The sequence below is a fragment of the Zalophus californianus genome, chromosome 2 (assembly GCF_009762305.2).
Source record: "Zalophus californianus isolate mZalCal1 chromosome 2, mZalCal1.pri.v2, whole genome shotgun sequence".
Classification (NCBI taxonomy): Eukaryota; Metazoa; Chordata; class Mammalia; order Carnivora; family Otariidae; genus Zalophus; species Zalophus californianus.
In genome coordinates, this window is record NC_045596.1 from 2,519,410 (window position 1) to 2,542,134 (window position 22,725).

The window sequence follows — 22,725 nt, forward strand, 5'->3', positions numbered from 1 at the left end:
CTCAGCGGTTAGCAGAATGGCCGGTACTAGCCTGGGCAGGTAGGCAGGCGGTGTGCCATCTCTCTAGGTCACTGGCAGATGACATCCTCACTTCCCAGTCCAGGACACAGAGTGGCACGTGTGGGGTGACAGGCCTGGCAGGAGACCTTGGGTCTCTGATGTCCCTGCCAGGCCTGGACGGGAGAGGATGGTGTGGCTCTGAAGGCCCGGGGAGGGTGGCCGGCTCCCGAGGATGGATGTACCTGATGAGTGCGTGCCGGGAGAAGCCTCATCAAGCTCAGCCACCCCTGTGCCTCCCTCCAGCTGTTCTTGCCCGCCCACTGCCCCCTCCCCATCCCCACACTGCCAGGCCTGGGGGCCGGCTGGCTGGTGCACTCCAGGGTCCTCAGCCTGGGCCTGAGCAGTGGGCGGGCCTTAGCTGGACTTGTTAAATGAGGGAGGGAGGGAGTGAGTGAGGGTAAGCGATGTGAGCGAGAGAGTGAATGAATGCACGAACGAATGAGTGAGCGAGTGAGGGAGTGAGGTGCAGGAACGAAGGGCTCGAGGTGGGGGTGGGGGTGGGGGGCACCAGTTCAGCCGGTCTCCGGGAGGGTCACTGGCCGCTGCAGGCTGCCGTGCGTCACCCCCTGAGCCGGCGCAGACGGGGGTCCCCGTCCACGGGGAAGTCCGCCCGGAGGGGCGCTGGCGTGGATGCAGAGCCGCTGTCTGGCCCGGGGCCCTGCTGTGTGGCCGGCCAGCGTCCTTCCCCTCCGTGTCTCTGTCCCTGCAGAGGGGCGTGGGGAGGGAGCTGCGAGTGTCAGTCGTTGTGTGTGTGTGAAGATGCGCGTGGGCGCGTGGGCGCAGAGGAAAGGCCACGTGGATGACAGTCATCTTCTCTCTGGGCCGGACCCTGCTGGGGCCCCTTGCGACTTACCTAACTGCGCGCTCCGCCCGGCCCACAGCTCCCAGCTGCGCCTCACCGGCCGCGCCGCGTGGCCATGCTTCCGCCAGGCCGGCCGAGGTGCTCCTGCCTCGGGGCCTTTGCCCTGGCTGCCCGGGCTCCTGGTGGCCCCCACGCCCTCACTCTCTGCCTGCAGGCCCCCCACCTCCGACTGCCATGTCTTACTTCCCCCACCCCCCGCTGCATCTGTGGAATGAAGAAACGGTCTGTGTAAAGGAAGACAAAGCGTTTCCAGAGTGGAACTAGGCGGGGTGGCTGCCGGGAGGCCAAGTGGAGCTGAGAACCTGGGTTTCTCCACCCCGAGGTGATTCTTGGAGGGCCGGCCAGAGGCAGCGATCCGGCATGTCCAGAGGGCAGGAGGCACCTGCAGAGGTTTCCAGAGCCTGGGCAGCGAGGGGTGGGGGTTCTGGGGCAGGGAGGGCAGAGCCAGGCCAGGCCAACGGTGTTGGGCTCCCAGGCTTGGTCCCAGAGGCGGTGGGAGCCACCGAGGGCTGTGGGCAGCACCGTGATGGGGTCAAACCCTCACAGGAGAAGAGGGGCTGCTGGGAGGGGCGCAGGGGCCAGGACCGGGCAGGCCCAGCGCGGGCCAAGGTGGTGGAGTTGGCAGCCAAGCCAGTGCCCAGATGGCGAGACACTCACTGGGTGGGAGGCCGTGGCAGAGGCCATCTGACTGCGCTGGACACAGAAGAGGCAGGAGGGCCTCCTCCATCTGTGCAGACATCGGGCCAGGCCCACACCCAGGCCCCTGGCATGCTCCCCCTCCCTTCCTGCCAAGGGACCCGGGGCATGTTTTCCCATCTCTGCGGCGCAGTCCTGGGGAGAGGGGGCCGAGAGCTCTGGGCCACGTCCCCCCACCCTGCCCCCTGTGCCGTGTGTGTGTGTGTGTGTGTGTGTGTGTGTGTGTGTGTGTGTGTGTGTCTGTGAGGGGCGGGGCTGGCAGGGGCAGCAGCGACGAGCGGGAAGTGGGGAGCTGCCCATATCTGGGCTGTACTGATAGATCAGGCAGGTAGTGAGCTCACTGCCTAGGGAGGGATGTAACCTATCCTCGGGTCTCTACTTCCCTCCTCTCTTACTTCCTTCTCCTCCAGGGAGGTGGGTGGGGGGCACTCTGGGGAGTGGGGTTCTGGTGTCTGAAAAGCCGCTGGTGGCCTCTGCCTCCCCCAAGCCTTCCTCTGTCCCCCATCTGTGCAGGTGCAGGGGCCTTGTTCTGCGGCCCCCATGCACTAAGGGCCCCTGAGCAGGCCCAGTTTTGGGGGACAGCCAGGCACTCCCTGTGTTTCTGACCCTGCCCTTTGTGGGGATGGCCAAGCTGAGCAGGAGCTGGGGGACCCCTCTCTCACTGCCCCCTCTTCAGGGCAGGCCGGCCTGGTGCCGCCACACAGACCCCTGTTTGCCCTCTGCTGCGGTACCCAGATGACCCAGGCAGGTAGGGGTGCACCCCAGGCCTCCGGTGCAGCTGAAACCTAAAGCTCCCAGGTTGTGAAGATGGGTGCAGAGAGATCCTCCCTTCTGCTGGGGGTGGGGGGGTCCCAAGGGAGGGGGAAGGTGTGTGGGGAGACTGAGGCTGGGCAGGGAGGGGTCCCTGTAGAGGGCCGTCCTCGCAAACACCCGGCAGGAGCCCCCATCAGAACCCCGGGCCTGTGTGATCTGGGGAGGACAGGTGGGGGCTGGAGGGAGGGCCTGCGCTTTGCCCGGACCACCCTGGGCTCTGGGGAGACGGGCAGTGGGGCAGCTCTGTGGGAGTGCTCAGGGACCAAGGGTCCACAGTGGTGCAGACGCCCACAGACCCAGGAGCCCCAGGACCAGGTGTGCACGCCCCACGTGCCGGCTCCCGGCAGGCAGAGCACAGACTGGGGCCCTGGGGGGGACTTGGCGCCACCTGGCCGGTGCCACGCAGAGCGCTCCTTGTGGTTGAGTTTATTTAAAGGGCTGGGCACTGGGGGGCACTGGCTGGGGGAGCAGTTTTGGGGGAGGTGCCCCCCACAGGTGGCCCGTGCACGTGGTGGATCCAGAGTGGGCAGGGCAGTGTGTCAGCCTGGCCCCTGACACAGGGGGTCTCTGTTTCCCCTCCCGTGGCCTCTCTAGCTTGAAGCTGGGGTGCCACACAGAAGCAGGTGTGGACAGCGGAGCCTGGACAGTGACAGGTGTCAGAAGTCCGAGGATGTTCGTCCTACCCTGCTGCTCCTGGAATGCCACAGGCAGCACGCCCAGGTTTGGGCGCAGGCAGGGTCAGTGGAGCGAGGGGAGGCTGGCCTGCAGGTTTCCGTGGCAACCTCATGAGAGGTGAGCAGGGTCCAAGGCCATCTTAGCTGATGCTTGAGGCCCCTAGACCCGGTCCCAGCCCCCAGCCAGGAGGACAGTCTCCAGGCTCTGGAGGCACTGGTCCCTGGAGGGAGAAGCCCCCGAGGGAGGAGGGGGCGGCAGGAAGACTCCACCCACAGCCAGCGCCGGCCCAGGGGCCTGCGGGATCTGGGGGGACCGGCCAGGTGGGGGACAGGCCAGGTAGGGTCCACGGGAGGGCTGTAATTGCCCTGGGCTCCTTGGGGTGATGGCTCAGGAGAGAACCACACACACACACACGTCACATACCACACACAGCCACGCAACAGAAACACACACCGAACACACAGAGTCTCAATCGCAGATGGGCCCCCAGGGCTGCAACTAGACAGCTGAGCTCACCACCCCATGGGCTCTGCGCCCCTCGTCCCCTGCATCTCAGTTTCATACAGAAACCGGGGCTCATCCTTGAGCCCGAGCTGGCCTCCGTCCCGGCATCCAGCAGTCTCCAGGGCCAGAAGGTTTGCTTTCGGAACCTCTCTGTCCTCCCCCTCCCCCATGTGGCCCTGAGCCAGGCCATGGTCCCCTGTCCCCTGGGTGGTGGCCTGCAGCAGCCCCCGCCACCCCCACACCTGCAGCCCCTGTGCTCGCTGACAGCTCCCCGGATCACGTCCAAGCTTCTCAGGCTGGTGGGCAGATGGCATGCACTCGGCCCCATGTCCAAGCCCTTTGCCTGTTTCCCCACTGAAGGAGGACTGCACATCTGGGGCCCTGGTGGGGCTTGGGACGGGACCGGCATTACCCACCAGCAGGAGGGAGTGTGCGGGGTTCTGGGGCCTGCCCCTCCAGACGCTGTGAGCCTTCCTGCTCTCCTTCCCATGCCTGTGCCATCTCCGTGATAAACCACGTGTCCCAGCCAGGCCGCTGGTCCACGAGGGATGAGGAAGGGGTGGAGCAGACCCACGCCTGAGTGGCCGCTGAGAGCCGGCCTCCCAGCATCAGGGCTGCCTTTGCATACTGTGGACATTTGTAGGTATTTGTTACGCGGCAAGAGCTGACGGCTGCAAGCCCTGCGTGACCTCAGCCCCACCCCACGCTTCACCTTCTGCAGGCAGCCTGCCCATCAGGGCCGCTGCTCAGGTGCCCACAGCCACCACTTGTCCAGAAATGTCCCGTGACCACCTCCTGCTCCACACCTCGCCCAGCCTTCCAGAAGCCCAGAGCGGGTCCTCCCCTTCCCCAGCCTGCGGTCAGAGCTCCAGCCATCGGGCGCTTTGGAAACCAGCCCTCCGACGGCTGTATTTATTTGGGACTCAGGCAGGTGCCGGTGCAGGAGGAAGGAGGGGGTGCCCTGGGCTCTTTCCCTCTCGCCTGCCTGCGACTGCGGGATTTATTGCGAGGAGTCGGGAGCAGAAGTGCACAGTTGCTCCGGGAAGGCGGCCTGTTCCCGGGCCCGGCCAGGCAGTCAGGAGCCAGGTCCCGGGGGCCCCGCCAGGGCTGTCTGCTGAGCTCCCCGGGCAGAGCCCGCTGGACTCACACTCTGGTCTCGGGTCGCTCATCTGGAAACGGGGGTGCTGGTGTGAAATCCAGGGGTCAGGCTTCTACAGTCCCTGCACACGGAAGGTCATAAGTAGACGCTAGCTCGGTCCTCTCGGGTTCCTTTGACATAGGGTCTTCGGTACCAAACTGCAAAGACCAGCTGGTTTTGAATCATTGCCAAGGGCCACGACTGTCACCTGACTGGGCCCAGAAATCTAGACAGCCCTCCGCGAGGCACCGGGAAATCACACAAGGCCGCAGGTCCCCCATGTGTGCAGACAAGGGGCTGGGCTCTAGATTTGCCCAACCCGTCTCTGTGTCCCTAAGCCCAGTCTGAGGGGGGAGGCACAGTGAGCCGCTCAGGGGGCGCTTCCTTTCAGAGCCTAGCATTGAAGCCGAGGTAATTGAAACATGGGAGATGCAACGTCTGAAGGTGTTGTTGTGCAACTCTCAAGTATGGTGGAATGCCCGGCTGCTGGTTTGACCGACGTGGGAGGGGAGACAAAGCAGGCATCCCCTGGGTCTTGAGGCTCCGCTGTGCTGATGCTGGGGTGGTGGCCCGGGCGCCCGGTTCCTCCGAGGGCTCTGCTCCCCAGCTGATCTGTCTCCTCACAGGAGATCCCGGGCCTGGCACCGTGGTACCCACCTGTCACTGCCTCGTCGCCTGGTCTTGGCAAAGGGCCACAGCCCCGCGGGGGCGTGGCATCACCTTGCTCCGCCTCCTGGACACTCCTGTCCCCCCCACTTCCAGGGCCCGTTCACCCCAAAGCCCCAGCCTGGCTTCTGCCTCCCGTGGGAGGCTCCTCACTGCCCACTGGGCTCTTGCTCGCCTTCCTGGAAGCCGTCTGCTCTGAGGGAAGAGCAGGCCCAGGGGCTGGACAGCGGGACCTCGGGAATGGGGCCGGTCCAGCTTTCGGGTCTGCATGTCCTTGCACTGTGGGCACTCAGCAGGCATGCCCCTGTTGCTGGCTCTCAATCTCTGCTGCTTTGCACTTGGTTTGTCTCTGGCTGGGCCCCGGTTTGAGGCCTTGATGAAGAATGTTCTTGGACGGCTGCCTTCTGGACAGAGAATGAGAAAAGCCAGCTGTGGGTTGCAGCAGAACCGAACCCATTTGCTAGCAGGCACTGAGGGTCCCCGAGGCGTCTGGGACTCAAAGCACGGAGGCAAGAGGGTGGAAAATGCAGCCTGACCTCCTCTGGCGCTCGCCTTGGGCCTCCTGGGAAGGAGATGGGAAACACCTGCAAACAGGTGGTCCCTGATGTCTGGGCGAGTCAGGGTGAGCCGTGACGGTGCCAAGGAGGGCAGGCAGGGCTGGAAGGTGCAGACCTGTCTACACGGCTGACCACGGTGCTGGAAATGGGCGCTCATCTCCTATATGCGGCCTCACTCACCACGACCGCGGCCACACATCCCGTGTCTTGGTCTTTCCTCCTTTTTGTGCCTGGGCCAGTCGTTGAGGCAAGCAGAACCGCTCTGGGTGAGGGCTGTCCTCTGAGGTCTGTCTCCTCCTGCTTCCTGGGACCCAGGGGCTGCCAGAGTCTCCAGGAGCTCTGAGGCAGGAGCCGGCAGCACTCACCTGGGTCAGATCAGCCTCAAGACGAAGCTTGTGTCCTTCTACACACCTGGGGCTCACCTGGGTCAGATCAGCCTTAGGATGAAGCTGGTGTCCTTCTACACACCTGGGCTCACCTGGGTCAGATCAGCCTCAAGACGAAGCTTGTGTCCTTCTACACACTTGGGGCTCACCTGGGTCAGATCAGCCTTAGGATGAAGCTGGTGTCTTATACACCTGGGGCTCACCTGGGTCAGATCAGCCTTAGGATGAAGCTGGCCTCCTCCCACACACCTGGGCTCACCTGGGTCAGATCAGCCTTAGGATGAAGCGGGCCTCCTCCTGCACACCTGGGCTCACCTGGGTCAGATCTAGCCTTAGGATGAAGCTGGCCTCCTCCTGCACACCTGAGAACTTTCCTGGTGGGACCCTCCGGGTTGCATGGAGAGCATCTGCTCGTTGAAAGGACCCAAGGGCCCCCGGGGAGGGATTCCAGCCCAGAGCCTCTTAGCGACCTTTGTCACAGGCACTACTTGGATTCTTTGGTTGGTGCTCTCAGCTGTAGCTCACCCACCATCTCCTTCGCTCCCTCAAACTGTGCATCTGTGGCAGAATCTCCTTCACGCCGCGTGTGGTTCCTGCCCTCTCTCCTCCCCGAGCCACCGTCTCGCTTCCGCTGTTCAGTGCCGAGTCGTGTCTCTGTTGGCGGAGTCCACAGTACCACAGACGGGGCCTAAACAGCAGAAATGTATCCTCTCCCGTTCTGGAGGCTGGAGGTCCGGCATCCAGGCGCGGGCAGGTCGGCTCTCCGGAGGCCTCCCTGCTTGGCGTGTAGATGACCGTCTCTCCCCGTGTCCTCACGTGGTTGACCTCTGGGCCCATCTGTGTCCTGATCTCCTCTACCTGTCAGGACGCCGGCCAGTTGGCTCAGCACCCACCCCGTGACCTCATGTTGCCTTAGTCACCGATTTAAAGGCCCCCTGCCCACACACGATTGCACTCTGAGCTCCGGGGGGGTTAGGCCTTCATACAGATTTTGGGGAGACACAACTCAGCCCCTCACCGCAGGACAAAGGTTCTTGGATCCCAGGAGAGGACGGAGACAGGTTGAGGTGGCGAGGAAGGGGCAGCGTGACCGTCAGCCCAAAAGGTGGTGCCACAAGGTACAGGCACACTGGCGTCCAGTCCGGGTCGTGGGGGCAGGCACACCTGAGGGCCGCTGAGCGGCACTTCTCGACGGTTTCCCCAGCTCGGGTCACCTACCAGCGAGTGGGCGGTGGCCAGAGCCCCGCTTTCTCTGAGCATCCAGCCTCCGCAGTGAGGAGTCACTGGGCCTGGGTCAAGGGCCACTGGCCAGACACCCTTTTAGACGAGAAGTATTTCTCCAAACTCCCCAGTTGAACGCCAAGCTTCTCTCTCTACTCTTATGTTTGAAAACTGCATTAGCTGCTGATGCTGTGGATTTACGCCCGATGACAGTTTTGGCTCCGTCTCCTATGTTTTACCATGTAGTGTCCTTGTATCTATTTCATTACAAACAGAACTTTATATGTCCTTCTTGCTCCCAAACCTTAAACATGACTCAGTGGTTGGCTTTTTTTTTTTCCCCCTAAACTGTCATTATTTGCAGGCTCCTCACATTACTGTAAGAAAACAAGAGTGGTGTACATTTTGCATTTTTGAATCCTCACTGAGGTTTACTTTGCTCTAAACGAGCACGCGCATCTACCCCAGCGAGGTGTCCCCTGCCCGGCGGCCGGCAGTGCCCTTGGCTCCCCGCGGGCGCGGACCTCAGCCCCTCACCCTGTGTGGACGATCATTTTCTTTTCTCTCTTCGGCACTTGGTTGCTGTGTTGGTGAGCTCACAGCTGCTCGCGACCGGTCTCCGTCTTTCTTTGCACACTTGAACGTCAGACGGCCCCCAGCGATAAGGCGAGTGCTTTTGCTCTGAGTTCAGGGTGACTGACCGTGTTAATGCTTCTGCTCCAGCCTTCGTCCTGCTCACTCCAACCCGGGCCTGTCCTGCCCCCCTTCCATCTCCAACTCTGCTGCTCTCTTTTTATGATCCCTCTTGTAAGTACTGCCACCCTGAAGCATTGGTTTTCTTAATAATCTGGAATCCATCATGTTTACATAATCCTGACAGATTTGGGCTGCAACTCGGCAAGTTCCCCCGCCTTCCCGTGGCCGGGTTAGAGCTTTGATTTTGTTCCTTTCCGCTCCGCATATTCTTCTTCCCTCTTCAAAATCCCCTGTAATGATTTAGAAGGCAGATCATGGTTTTGACTCTACCACTTTCTTTTTTAAGCAGTGTTAAACTTGTGTTTGTCTAATCACCAAATCTAAGCGGGAACGCCTGACCCGGTTTGTGGACGAGGAAGGAAGCCGCCCATCTGGGTTGTCTTCACCCTCTCTGAGCGCATTTACTTCCCCGGCCCCTGCAGACCTCCTGCTTCTTGCTTTCACCCCCGAATCGCTCCCAGGTTTGCAAACGCGCGCTATGTCGTTGGCGTGGTCAGCATCTTGTGCTGACAAAGACCCGTGCGCTACCCACTAACCGCTAACAAGTTGCGCCACTGGAGCTCTTGCTGGGATCTTAGTTTTAATTCACGTCTGACACAGACTTTCTCCCTCTTATTTTTATCTGGCTCCAAAGTCCCTGTTTTCCATCACGACACCCCGTTGTCATGTCATTTAAAACAGATGCCTCGGGTCTTTGGGGAATCACGGGGAAGCAGTTATTCCAATGTCCGCAGGGCTCCTGGGGGTTGCCCCGTGCTCCTCCAGCATCTTCGATTTCATGGGGGAATATGAGCACGACTCGACTGTGGTCTGTGGCAGACTGCTTATTCTTTCTCTTGGGAGCTTTTCACACACCTTCATCTTCCCCAAATTGGAATGTTCTACCACGCTGTCCCTTGGTATTGTTCTTTCTGCATTATTTTTTCCTGCAGTTTCTATTTCTGGAGCTGGAGAGTTTTCTTGCATTGGTGTGGGGTCTCCCGGTGGCCCCTTGCTTCCCCTTCTCCTTTGGGAGCCCTTGCCGTCTGGGACACCAGGCTGCCCATCTCCCGGCGTTCCCCGCTTGCCACTGCTCACCTGCAGAGAGCTTCTGGTTCGTCCGGGTCTTGGACACGGTTCTCGACCTTTCTCCTTTGCTTTCTCTCTGGCATCGAGGCTGCCCTGCCGCTGACTTCCGACCTTGAAGACTTTATTATGGCCGTTGTGTTTCTTCTTCGCCATGGAGGGATTATCTAGAATTCTGTTCTGCATCATCTTGTCTTGAGCTCCAGGGAGAGAAAGCAAGTTTCAGCCATGAGACTGAGGGTAAGGAGGGCACGATGGAGGTCTTGTCCTCATCAGCCTTCCCCGTGGGCCATGCCTATGATGCCCCGGCCGTCGGACGTCACACGGGAGCCCACGTCCCCCAGAGGGCAAGCACCGGGGATGAGGGGGCAGCCGGCCTCATGCACGTTGCAGGGCCCCTCTCTTTCTCTCTGCCATGCCCCAAATCCAGGCCTCTTTTTCAATCTGGAGCAACTGTTTGAGGGTGGGGTCCTGCATGCGAAGGCACGGAGCAGCGCCCAGCTCATTCTAAGCCTGCGATACACCTCAGCTACTCTTACTGTTAATGCAAAAATACTTTTACCGACATGTAATGCACATTATAGACACACATGCGTTGTTTTGGGTGGAACTGCCTCCCCCCTGATTCATGTGTTCGTCTCAGCCCCCAGGACTGCAGAATGTGACCTTATTTGGAAATAGGGTCTTTACAGATGTAATCAGTTAAGAAGAGGCCATTAGGGTGGGCCCTGGTCCATGATGACCGGTGTCCTTTTAAAGAGGGGACATTTGGATACAGGCACAGGGATAGCGCCGTGTAAAGACAGGCAGAGATGGGGTGATGTGTCTACAAGCGAAGGAACGCCAAAGATGCCATCAGACCCCCAGAAGTGGGTGGGGGTGCTGGGGGAGGCCGAAACAGGGGCAGCCTGCCAACAGCTTGATCTGGGACTCCTGGTCTCCCGAGCCAAGAGACAGCTGTTGTCAGCTGCCCTCCTGCGGGGCCGTGTTATAGCAGCCCGGCCAACGGATGCACGCACGCGCACCTGCATAGACGTCACATCATCGGCGGATTGTATAAACTGGACACAACTGTGCAGCGAGTGTCCTGCCCGGGGACAGAGAAAGAACGTCACCGGTCCCAGGAGGCCCCCTCCGGTCACTGTGGTCCCCACCCCAGGGCAGCAGGGACAGGTCTGCCCGCTCAGGGTTGCGCAGCGCCCACCTCCTCCAGCGTGCGCGTGTCCGAGGCCTGGTGTGGGCTATGCGCCGCTGGGCTGTCACTCATGCTGTGGTTTACCTGTGTCTTCCACCGCGGGCACGGGGAGGGTTTCCACTGAGGGCTGTGAACACCTGTGTGCCTTTTTCCTGTGTGTGTGCCGAGGAGCGGCGTGCTGGATCTCAGGGCACGCGTGACTCCCCTCAGCAGCTGCACCAGCCCCACGGCCACGGCACTGGCGTGGGCTCCTGACACCACATCCTAGCTGGCACTTGGTCTTTTCTGTCTCCATTGTGCTCGTCTGGGCTCGTGGGATGAATCATGGGATAGCTTTAACGGGCATTTTCTGATGATTAATGACGTTGAACACTGTTTTCTATATTTATCGGCTGTTTAAATTTCCTCTTTTGTAAAGCGCCCATTCAAAATTTTTTGTCCATTTTTCTGTGGTTTTGTCAACCTTGTCTTACTGATTTATGTGAGATCTTGATATATTTTGGTTGCCGAGTCTTTTGTCGGGTTATGAATCGCAGGAATCATAATGGTGTCTTTTCACATAGTCCCATTTATCAAGGTTTTCTATGGTTAATGTTTAAGAAACCTTTGCTTATGCTAAGGTGATGAGGAAGTTTACTTGTGTCTTCCTATAAAAGCTTTATTGTTTTACACTTTGCATTTAGATCTCCAGTTTACCTGGAATTTACTTCTGTGTGTGGTGTGAGGTTGGACTCACGATCCTTTCTTTTCCATTTGGGTATCTAGTCGACCCAGCACGATTTACTGAAGGATGATTCCCTCCTCGCTCCCCATGTGCACTGTGGTGTGTCACCTTTGTTATAAATCAGGTGACCACACAGGTGGGGGGGGGGGTTTCTGGAGTGTCTCTGAGCCATCCTCCCAGTCTGTCTGTGCTTAACGCCAATGCCACCTGTCTCACTACCTGTTATGGATTGTCCCTGATGGATCGGGCAGTCCGGCATGAACTTTTCCTTTGTTTCAGTTTCAAAGGCTTATGCCGTTTTGGTAGAATTCTGCTGTGCATTGGCTGTGTGCTTTGGCCTGTTGGTCTTGTTTGTACCCCTCTGACATGGAGGGCAAGGACTCTCCTGCATGTTTTCCAGAATTAGATGACATACCATGGGGGCAGTGCTGGCACCCAGGAAGCACCTCTGTGCTCTGGTTGCGAGCGTGGCTCTGAGCGTGCAGGCTCTGGCCCGGCTTCCTGGCTCAGATCTCGGTGCCCCTACTGTGAACGCGTCACTTTGGGAGAATGACGGTGGGACCCTCTGTTCCCTTGGTGTGGGGATACTGTGCACGCCTTGAAGGTTGTATCACACGGCGCTTCCCAGCTGGGTGCTCCAGTGGGCGTGCGCAGGTAATGATAAGCTCTGTACAGCCCTCTGGGGCACACAGGTGAGGCTGCTGGTGCCTGGTCTGGGCCAGCATCTGGCCTATGCTCCTGGCCAGCACCTGGCCTATGCACCTGTATGCACCTGTATGCACCTGGGCCAGCTCCTGGCCTAAACCACATGGCCTATGCACCTGGGCCTCACCTGCAGCATCCCAGCAGTCTGGTGCTCAGCTGGGAAGGGCTGAGTCCATATGTGTGAATGCCTCACCACTGTGTGGCTTGTGTGGTCACTTAGTAGACATTGCCTTCTAGAACCTTCTTTATGTTGATCACAGCACCCTGGTGTCTCTAAGCTTGATTTTTCCCCCAACTTTTTTTATTGTGGTAAAATACACATAACATAAAAATCTTGCCCTCTTAACCATTTTAAGTGTACATAACCTTCGGTGGTATTAAACACCTCTTCCCGTCCTCCCAAACTAAAACTGTGCCCATTCGACACTAAGTTCCAATCCTCCCCCTCCCCAGCCCCTGGCTCCCACCATCCTGCTTTGGTCTCTATGATCAGACTCCTCTAGGGACCGCGCATAAATGGAGCATAAATGGAATCATACTGTATTTGTCCCTTTGTTTCTGGCTTATTTCACCGAGCGTAACATGGTCCAGGTTCATCATGTGGTGGCAGGGGGCAGGGGGCAGGGTCTCCTTCCTTCCTGAGGCTGAGTAATAGTCCACTGTGTGGATGGACCACGTTTTGTGCATCCATCCATTCTTCCGTGGACACTTGGGTTCTTCCACCTCTGAGCTGTGGAGATCTAAGCCTGTCTTGGGTTTACAGCTGCATCCCTTGTGGCTCATTGACCACACGGTGAATCTTCTAAAATCCCTTTTTCTGTCTCGCGGAGCTGATCTATTTGAGAGGAAGGGTTTTCCTTGAAGTGCTCGATCCTTTGCTCTTCTGCTGGTGCTGCTGCTTTTTTGTAAGCTCAGTGCTTATACTCTTCTTGAATTTCACTCACCCGCAGCGCAGACGGCATCTTCCCACATGGGTGGTCCAGCTCCGTCTTCTGCCCAGTGAGGGGTGGGTCGACCCCTCAGAGTGACAGAGCCGGTGACCGTCATGAGCCTAGCACAGGTCCTTGCCTACGAGTGGCCGATTTCTCCTTTGGGACGCACGTCCCGGTCCGATCCTCCAGGATGGTCCAAAGGGATGGACCCAGAGCAAACGTGGATGAGCGTTCCGCATGGGAGGAGGTCACTGAGGGCTCTGGAAGCCATTTCTGGGGCTCAGACTGCTTTGGGAACCAGCACCAAAGGCAAAGTCAGGGATGACTCCTCGGGTGCTTTCCCTAGAAGTGCAGATCTGGGCAGAGGTGGCCCCGCTTAGTTCAGGGTCCTGGGGCTGGCCGTCTGCCTGGAGGCTCACCGGGATTCCCCGAGGAGCTCCTCCCTGCTTCTGCTTCCGGCCTGGGCACCTCCTCAGCCTGCTGGGGCTCCCCCGCCCCCAGCTCTGACTCAGGCCACCCCCTTCCCTGCCACCCGGGCACTTTCCCCGCCGCGGCCAGGGGGACGCTGTCATGGCCTCTCGAGTGACAAGCAGCTGGAGAGGAGGCGTCACGTCTCAGGGGTCTGTGGGTTCCCTGCCGTCCTGCGGTGGGGGACCCAGCTGGCCAGCAGAGACGGGCACGGGGCCACAGCTGCAGGACGGGTGGGAGGCCGTGGGACAGGGCGGACAAACGGGGTGCAGGACTTCGGGCCCATTTCTTCCCGCTGCTCTGCGTGAACCCCCAGGGAGGCCTCGCGAGGAGACTGACAGCGAGGAGCTACGGTTCTTCAAGGCCCTGTGAGACCTGGGCTCTTCTGAAAGACTCCTGTGTATCGTCCTGGCCACACGGAGCCCGCAGACATTTGGGTTATAGGGCCAGGCCTCTGAACCGGACCCTATTCCTTCCAGTGGCGTGTTCGCAGGGCTGGCTCCTCAGCACCATCTGCCTTCGATCCCATCAAGCTTCGATCAGAATTACAGCCCAGTCCGAACGGTGCCCTGCCCCCTGCCTGAATGCTCGGCAGCCTCCCCCACCCCCTCCGTGCCCGGGCTCTGTCCCCTTTCCCTCGGCCCTCCCGCCCTTGGGTAGGACCGCCTCCCACCCCTGTGCCCAGGTCGGACCAGGCACCCTTCCCCGTGCCCCTCCCTCCCACACTAGCCCCACCGTGGGACCGTTAGCACCCGGGAAGGTGACTTCTCTACAAGGGCAAGGAATGCACACCCGGGCTCCCGCCCAGGGACAGCACAAGGCGGCGCCTGGTGTGTGCACTGATATTCTCAGTAGGGATCTGGGCCCACCTCCCCCTCCCGGGGGCTGATGTGGCTTCCTGCGAAGTAAGGCCGGGGAGGGGGGCTCAGGATGCCTTCAGAGGGGCTGCCCCACGCAGGGAGCACCACCCAGTCCCCACGGCTCTTCTTCCCCCGCCGCCCCTTCCCTCATACAGTTGGGGGCACAGTGATGGTAAGTGCAGCTGACATACTCCCCCCCAAAACCATCCACACAGGGTCCCCCTGAGGGTGGCCCCTCACGCGCTCCCCCCCCACATGTCCTGCTGACCCCGACATGGCCCTGATGTTCCTCACGCTCCACAGATCAGGAGATCCCTGTCCCCTGGCTGCTGAGGACAGGCAGGGGCCCCAGGGGCCATGTGGGAGCTGGGCAGGGATGACGCCTGGCTGGTGAAAGGGGCAGGCGGCCGCAAGAGGAACTGGGGGAGACGGGTCTCAGCAGAGAAGTCTGGGCAGGTGTAGGCAGGGGCCAGTCTGCACGGGGTCGGTGAGCGGTGTGCTCTCTCAACCTGGAGGCTGGAGGTCCGGGCTCAGGGCCGGCAGGGTGGCTGGGGGGCCCTGGGGCTCGCAGGTGGCCACCTCGTCACCACGTGTTTATGGCTGCTTTGTGCACACATGCAGAGAAAGACTTCACTTTTTAGAGCAGTTTCAGGTTCCCGGCAAGTCGAGTGGAAGGTGCAGAGATCTCTCCACGTGCTCCGCCTGCCAGTCTCCCCGGCTGTCCACATGACCCCAGAGGGGGACGTTGGTCACCACGGATGAACCTGGCTGACATGTCACCGTCACGGCATCAGGGTCACCCTTCAAGGGTGGACACCCCGTGGGTTTGCTCAAATGCAGAGCGAGTGACCGTTGTCACACAGAGTGACCTCACCGCCCGACGTGACCTCCCGGCTCTGCCTGTTCATCCCTCCTTACCTACCAACCCCGGTCTCTTTTTATAAAGACACTAATCCTATCAGATCGGGGCCCTGGACTCCTTTAACCTTAATTCCTTCCTCAGAGGCCTCCTCTCTAAATACTGCCACCCTGTGGGGTAGGGCTTCAACATACGAATTTGGGGGACACGAATATTCAGCCCATAAAGTGGGTACACGTGGACAGTGGCTTTAGGTCTTTGCTCAGGACCTTCTCCGCCACCAGCTTGCCTAGTCCTCACGGGGCCTAATTAGTCTTCAAAGATGATGCTTCCTCCAGGAAGGCTTCCCTGACTGCCCCGTGGGCCAGGGGTACCTGACCCAGCCTATAGGAGCGTAGGGGAGGAGGACATTAGGAAAGGCTCTGGGCCCAGGCTGCTCGCTCTGCTGCTCGTGTGGCATTTGGACTGCGCTCTGTCCTTGTCACTATGTGCTCCTGTCTTTCCTCCTGATCCAGATGGGGATTCCGAAAGCTGGTACGTGAGGCCCTCTCAGGGACTTTCTGGCTTGGCCTAGGCTGCCCTGACGGGAGCGTCCACGGGGTTGGAGGGGTGCGGCGTGGGCTGCCCGTTCCCCTGCTTGTTGAGCCTTTCCACGGGTACTTACTGAGCACCTTTGTGCCCTGTGCCGGCCGCCGTGCGAGGAGCCAGGACCTCCATGATGTCCGCCGTCCGCGGACAATTAGGTCAGATCTTGTTGGAGGAAGACGGCCAGCCCGGGCTGACGCTTCAGGTTCCCAGCGTCACAGATTGTGTGAAAAGTGAGAGAACTATGGGGTGAAAAGACAGAGCAGAACTCGGGGAGGAGGGCTCTGCGGGGAAGCCGGTGCCGGGGAGGGGCGGCCGCACAGAGGACGTGGGGCTGGCGGCCCCCGCGGGGGGCTGGGCGTGTGGCCCGCCCAGCCGGAGTCTTGCCCACATCCCAGGCTAAGCAGGAGCTACCGGGCGATCAGATTCCGGATGCTGGTGACTCTGCGGGAAGGTTCTGAGGCCCCCTTGCCGGGGCTCCGGGGATGCAGCTGCCGCCAGCCCCTCTGTCCCCCTCCCCCCTCCCTGCAGGGCCGCCAGCCATCTCCCGCCGAGCGCCCCGGACAGTCCCAGGTCACCACGGACCCCCAGGGTTGAGGGGCCCCTCCTGCCCGGGAGGGGTTTGGACGGTGTCCTTCTTGGCTTCCCGTCCCACCTGTCTGAAGGGCAGCCTTCACCTTATAAATCTCAGCGTGTCTAGAGAGCTGGCAGGCCCCTCGGACGCCCTCCTGGTTTTCCAGGTGGGGACACTGAGGCTGCTGGAGGGAGGGACCTGGGGGTCCCTGCACGGCCAGAGCAGATCGGGCCCCGACCCTGGGATCAGTGCCTCCCACTCACGGCAGTTCCCGTAGGGCCTGGCGGGTCACCCATTCCCCCAGCCGTGAATGGGGCCCCCCATCGGGCCCACGCTTCCAGCTCTTCAACATGTCCTGACTGTCAGCAGGGTATGGCCGAACGGCTTAGCTCCCGTGTGATACGTGCCTCATCTCCTAACTCTCCTTTGTGCCTCTGGGCTCCACCAGGCAGGGGAAGCGCGCGGCCTCGATGCCGTGTGCCAGCGCCAACGTGGGGGCACGCTGGACCTTTGCACATGCCTTCCTTTACCTTGAAAAACGTCTCTTTTCTCCCCCATCCCTCAGATTGGGCATCCCCTCTTCCAGGAAGCCCTCCTGGTGCACACTCCACGTAGTCTGGGTTGTTTTGACACCTCTCCTACCCCAGGTAGAGGAGCAGGATCCTGGTCGTCACAGCAGCGTCTGCGCTCAGGGATGAGGCTCTCGGCGGCATGCACGCTGACTCTGTGAGGTGATGTCGGGACTGTTTGCTCGCTCGGCCCTCCCTGCAAGGGAGGCACCAATCACCTCATTTTACAGCTGGGGAAACGGAGACTCAGGGATGGGTGTGGTCACGGACCTGCGGGGAAAGCAGGGCTCCCCCATAGCGCCTGGTGCAGCACCCACCGTGCACACACCATTTGGCATAATCCTCGTGACTTTGGCCCCGTCTGTGGCCGGGATGGTGAGGCTGGGAGCGGGGCCCTGTCCTGGGCCGCAGGACGCACGGGAGGAGGCACGTGCCCTTGGCTCCAGAGTCCAGCTTCGATGTAGGGGCCTCCTCGTGCCCAAGTGGTTCCACAGCCCCCCTCGATGTGGGAGCTGGGCTGGAGAGGGGTCTGGGGCAGGGGAGGGGCCTTCTGGGCATGCAGGGGAGAAGCCCTCCGTCCCTCCAGCACGGCGCCAGCCTGCCTACCCGGCCCCCCTCGGAAGTGCACTCAGCAACTCCGCCCAGAACTCAGAAAGATAATTGGGTCACAGCAAAGAATGAATTAGTCCCCAGGAGAAAGTTTTAAAATGCATGAGCCTCCAGCTGCAGAGGAACTCACTGTGATTGTGAGTAGAGGTGGCCCCCGAGGGCAGGCCCTTTCTGGGGGCCTTGCTGATGGGGGCTGGGGGTCTGACTTGGGGGCCAAGCTAGCTGAGGCCCACCCTCCAGGCCCTGCGCCAAGGCACAGGGGGAACCAGATGTGGTCCCAGCCCAAGGAGTCCCGATCTGGCAAGAGAGACTCAGCCACAGGCAGTCGGAGTTGGGGGAGATCAGAGCTTTGAGAGGGGGACCCCCATGGGGGTGCAGGGAGAGAGGAAAAAGGGAAAGAAGGGAAGGGCCAGGGAGCACCCTACAGAGGAGGAGATTTGCCCTGGGTCGTCGGAGGTGCTTAAGGGGAGAGCAGGGAGGGTGTCTGAGGTGGCAGGAATGACGAAGGTCAAGGCACAGGAGTCTGGAATGACTGGCAGTGGCCAGAGGCCTTAGGACCCCGTGCGGGACAGCGGAATGAACACAGCGATAAGTGGGGCAGGTCAGGACTTCACCTGATGGTGGGTGCCTGAAAGCTGGGATAAGAACTCCTACACATCCTTCAAGGCCCTGACCACAGGTCCCAACTCCTCCTGAAGGGCTGATGCTCCCAGACCTAAGATGTCTCGTCTGAGAAGTGGGCTTCTATGGATTGGCTGAGACACCCGAGAAGGTGCCAGCCCAGCGCCCAACTCACCGAGGGCTCCTAGGCCCCAGGCTCCAGTCCCCCCACCCCCTGCACCTGTCCCTGCCGCCAGGCTCGGCAGTGACTGCATCACCAGCCCAGGACGAGTTTCCAGCACAGCAGTTCTCAGAGCTGAGTGAGCCCCTGAACCTCAGATGCTGAAGAAGCTGCAGCCAGGGTCCCTGTTCTCTGGGGTTGCCCGGTGCTGTGGGCCCGGTGCTGCCCTGGGAGGGTCCCGGTTGTGGGAGGAGGGACATCAGGGGGTGGGCCTTTTCAGGCAAGTGAAGGATGGCAGTGCTCCCACGGAGCCTGAAGGCGGCTGCCCTGGAGGGGGAGCCTGGGACCCCAGCGTCCGGTCCGTAGTGGATGAGGCGAGACTCGCCATGACACAGGGGATGCAGGCCTTCGCCCCCTGGGGGGACAGGCTCAACGCCATTGCCCTCCAGGCAGGACCTGGGCAGCGGGCCTGGGACAACCCTGAGCTGGGAGGTGGGGCGAGCTGGCTTCTCTTGGCTTTGTCTTCCCCACTGTCCGGGACACTCAGGAAAGACCCTTCCACCCGTGGAGGTGCCCGAGCCTCCCTGAGGGCCTCCATTCCCCCAGAGCATGGAGGCTCCTGGATAATAAAGGGAGGGGCGCCTGGGGACCGAAGGTGAGGCTCCAGGAGCGGGGCCTGGCTCCTTAGCCAGATGCTGAGCCCCGCTCTGTCCACACAGGCCGGCCTGCTGGGGGTGCTGCCGGCTGCAGGGGAGGTGGTGACGTGGCAGGGGGCCACGCGGGGGTGCCGGGGTGGTCTGGGAGAGCTGGGGCCTTAGGCAGGGTGGTAACCAGCTGGGAGGGGGGGTCTGCTGTGGGGGGCCAGTGACTGAGGAGGGCCGTGGGTCCCGACGCCCCACAGACCTGGTTCGCAGCCTGTGACCCCCCCGGTGATGGCCACTGTTTATCCAGGACAGAGCCTGGAAGACAAAGGACGTGCTGGATTTGTGCGGCAGCCTGTGATGCCGGTGTGGGGCTGTGGGGACCGGCCTGGGTCAGAGCCACCTGACCTCAGCCCACGCTGTCAAGCCCACGCTGCCAAGCCCACGCGCCCTCGGCTGACGGCTCCGGCGACGGCGCTCTGAGCCTTGCTTCCCTGGGCTGTGGAGCGGCGTCACCAGCAGTCTGCACCTTCAAGGCCACGATGCCCAGATGAGCGGCTCCACCTCTGAGGCTGGAACCTAAGAAAACCCTTTCTTTGGCAATTTGATCCTCAAGCAGTTTGGAGACATTTTCTTCTTGGCGTGTCCTCCTTCCCGGACGAAGTGACTCCCCTCACCCTTCACCCCTCCCCAGAGCGGAGCAGAGAGCAGGCCTCCTCCCTTCCTCCTGCTTCCAGAGCATCTCCCCCACCTGAGCCCACATTCACCTGAAACTCTCCACTGGAGGAGGGAAGGAGGAAGAGGGGGAGGAAGGGAGAGTAGTGGCGGGGGGAGATGGAGGGGGGAGGGAGGGGGACGGGGAGAAGGAGGGGCAGGCGGGGAGGGGGTAGCCCTGGTCTCCCAGCCTCCCAGCCTCCTGTCCCTCCCAGCGTGGCCTCTGTCCATGGCCCCTACTCAGGGGTCTCAGGTCTGGCTGGGCAGAGCGGAAGGTTCCCTGGGGCTCTGAGTCCATACCGGGCTCTCTGGACGTGCGGAGAAACGGAGACGTGGTAGCCCTCGGCTCCCGTGGCTTCTGCTCCGGAAGTGCTCAGGGGAATAGGGTCTATCTCCTGAGTTCGTGCCCACCGGGAACCTCATCGAGAAGTAGGGTCTTTGCAGATGTGGTTAGCGAAGCTGAGGTATGGGGGTAGGGTGGGCCTAATCCCCGTGGCTGGTGTCCTTACAGGACACGGAGCCGACGCACATTTGCAGAGACCCGCAGGGAGTGTGTGGCCACCAGCCCAGGAGCCCCGGGAGCAACCAGATGCTGTGGGGGCTGGAGGGAGCCTCCCCAAAGCCCGTGGACACCCTGTTCCCTCCAGTGCGCTGGACTTGTGTGGCCGCCCCGGGCCGCTCGTCCACGCCCTGGCCCACTCGCGTGCGCGCCTCTGCTTCCCTCCGACGTGCACCTCTGTGTGCACCCCCGTCGCAGGTCCTCCTGCAAGTTTCCCTGCTAGAGGGTGTTTATCGTTGCCACCGGGCACTGTTCCTTTCCTTGCGGGCTCCTCCTCCCTCTGTCTCGTCCCGGTCCCATGCACTCAGCAGAGCTTTATAGAGAGCTTCACGTGCTTTCGGCTTATAGAAGTACAGCTTTACAACCAGTGTGGGCTCCTCGCCCCCTTCCCGGCCCCACCCCACCGCCCACGCCCAGAGGGGACCCCCGCCCCGCCCTGGAGCAGGTGCTCCCGGGTACCCCTGCTGCGAGACAAATCACAGACTGCCCCACACGCCTAGCTCACATCACCCGTGACTTTCCTGGCGGGGCGGGGAGCTCTGACCTGGGGGCTCTGGGGTGGCGGTGCCTCATGTCCGCCGGGGCCGTCCTCTGAGGCCTGGCAGGGCTGGATGTCCAGGTGGGCTGCTCGGGGAGGGGGGAGCTTCGCTGGGCTGCTGACTGGTGCCCCCGCACGTGGCCTCTCCAGGATGGTGGGACACCTGTGGTGGCCCCCCGCCAGCGTGGCCCTGCAGGCCCCCCAGTACCCATCAGCTCTCTGTGTGGAGCTTCACTCTCCCCTGGTGGTTTCTGCACCTGTGGCTCTCCCGCCCAGGGCAGCTTGCATGGAGGCAGGGAGTGGTGCCATCTCTCTGGCTCTGGAGGCTTGTGTCCCGGAGCTCATCGGTGGTGGGGACCGGCAGGGTAGGTCCACAACCACATGCCCCTGGGGCAGACTCCTGGCTGGGCAGACATGGGGCTGGGTCACGACCATCGTCTGTCTAGAGGTGCCAGATGCGCTCACTCTGATCTGCTTGAATCTTCCCGAAAACCCCTCACGGAAGATGGAGGTCTTGCCATCTTAAACATTCTGAAGTCAGAAGACCTGCAGCCTGGAGGTCTGAAGGGAACAGTGCGACCCATAATGTAGAGGCAGGGTCTCAGATCCGATACTCTGGCCCCTCCTGCACTCCCTGCGGGAGCCTGGGACCCTCGGGAGGACATGGTGGACACAGCTCTGGCCAAAGGAGCAGGGTGGCGTGAAGTCCGTGTCTGGGCTCCCCCACCAGGAACGGATTGGCAGGGGAGCTACCAGGAGGCTGTAGGTCTGATGGCCCCCAGCTGCACCATTCCCAGTGAGGCCCCAGCGGCTGGACACTCGGGGTGCTGGAGCCCAGACGTGTCTGCCTCAGCCAGGACTCCTGCCACAGGCGGCCTCTGCCCCGGGAGAGGCACCATCCGACCAGCCGGTGGTCCAAAGTCTTCCTGCCCTGCCCACCTTTAGCCCCTTTGGCTATTACAGATGTCACCCCTAACCCCTCCTGCACCCCCGAGCGAGCTCAATATCTGCTTCCTGAGGACTCCTCCCCCCCCACCCCACGGTAGGAATAGGGCCACACCACAGAACTGGGACTACCCTTCAGGACCAGGACCCCTGGAAGGCATAGGGCCCCCTCCTCGGGACTGCGATTCTCCCCTCAGGATAGGACTCTCCTGCGGAACTAGACCCCCTAATAGTATTAGAACCTCCCATTGGACTAAAACCTTCCTCAGAACTAGGACCCTCAAAAGAACAGGTCTGTCTGGTCCCATTGCTTCTTGGCCACACACAGTAGGTGCTGAGCATGAACTTACCTCCTTGTTCCCAGGCTCTCAGCGTCCTGGGATCCTGGCTGCCTTTCCCTAAGTTCTTGCTGAAGAATTCCCATGGCTTGTCGGGCTGCCCGGGAGGGAGGTCTCCTAAAGGCCAGTAACAGCTAGCCAGGCAGAGGCTGGTCCAGGCGGGTGCAGGCCAGGCGGCGGGAGGGGGGGGCGGTCCAGGCAGTTGCAGGCCAAGTGGGGTGGGGGGTGGGGTCCAGGCGGGTGGGTGTTTAAATCTCAAAGCCCATTTCTAAAAATCTGACCCAAGTAGACAGAGACCCGGCAAGTCCAGACAAGGCTTGAACGACAATGCCAACCACCTTGGCCCAGTAGACATCACAGGTGTGTGGTCAGCAGCAGGACACTCCCCAGCACGGGGCACCGTCTCATACTACAGCTGGCCTCTGTAACTTCAAAGGATGCAAGGGATTGAAAGCATGTTCTCCGGCCGCAGAGGGATTAGATTAGAAGTCAATCACAGTACGGAATGATATCCGGAAAGGCCCCAATGTTTGGAAGCCAACCACGCTCCTCCACGTCACCCTTGAGTAGAAGAAGGAACCAGAAGGGAACTTAGTGTATGTTCTGGACCGCACAGCCAATGGGAATTCATGGGACTGAACATAGCCGCTTTGGGAGGGAGCTCCCCAGCGTGGCGATGCCTGGTCAGCGGCCAAGACAGGTCTCCAAACAGTGACCTCAGCCTCTCCTT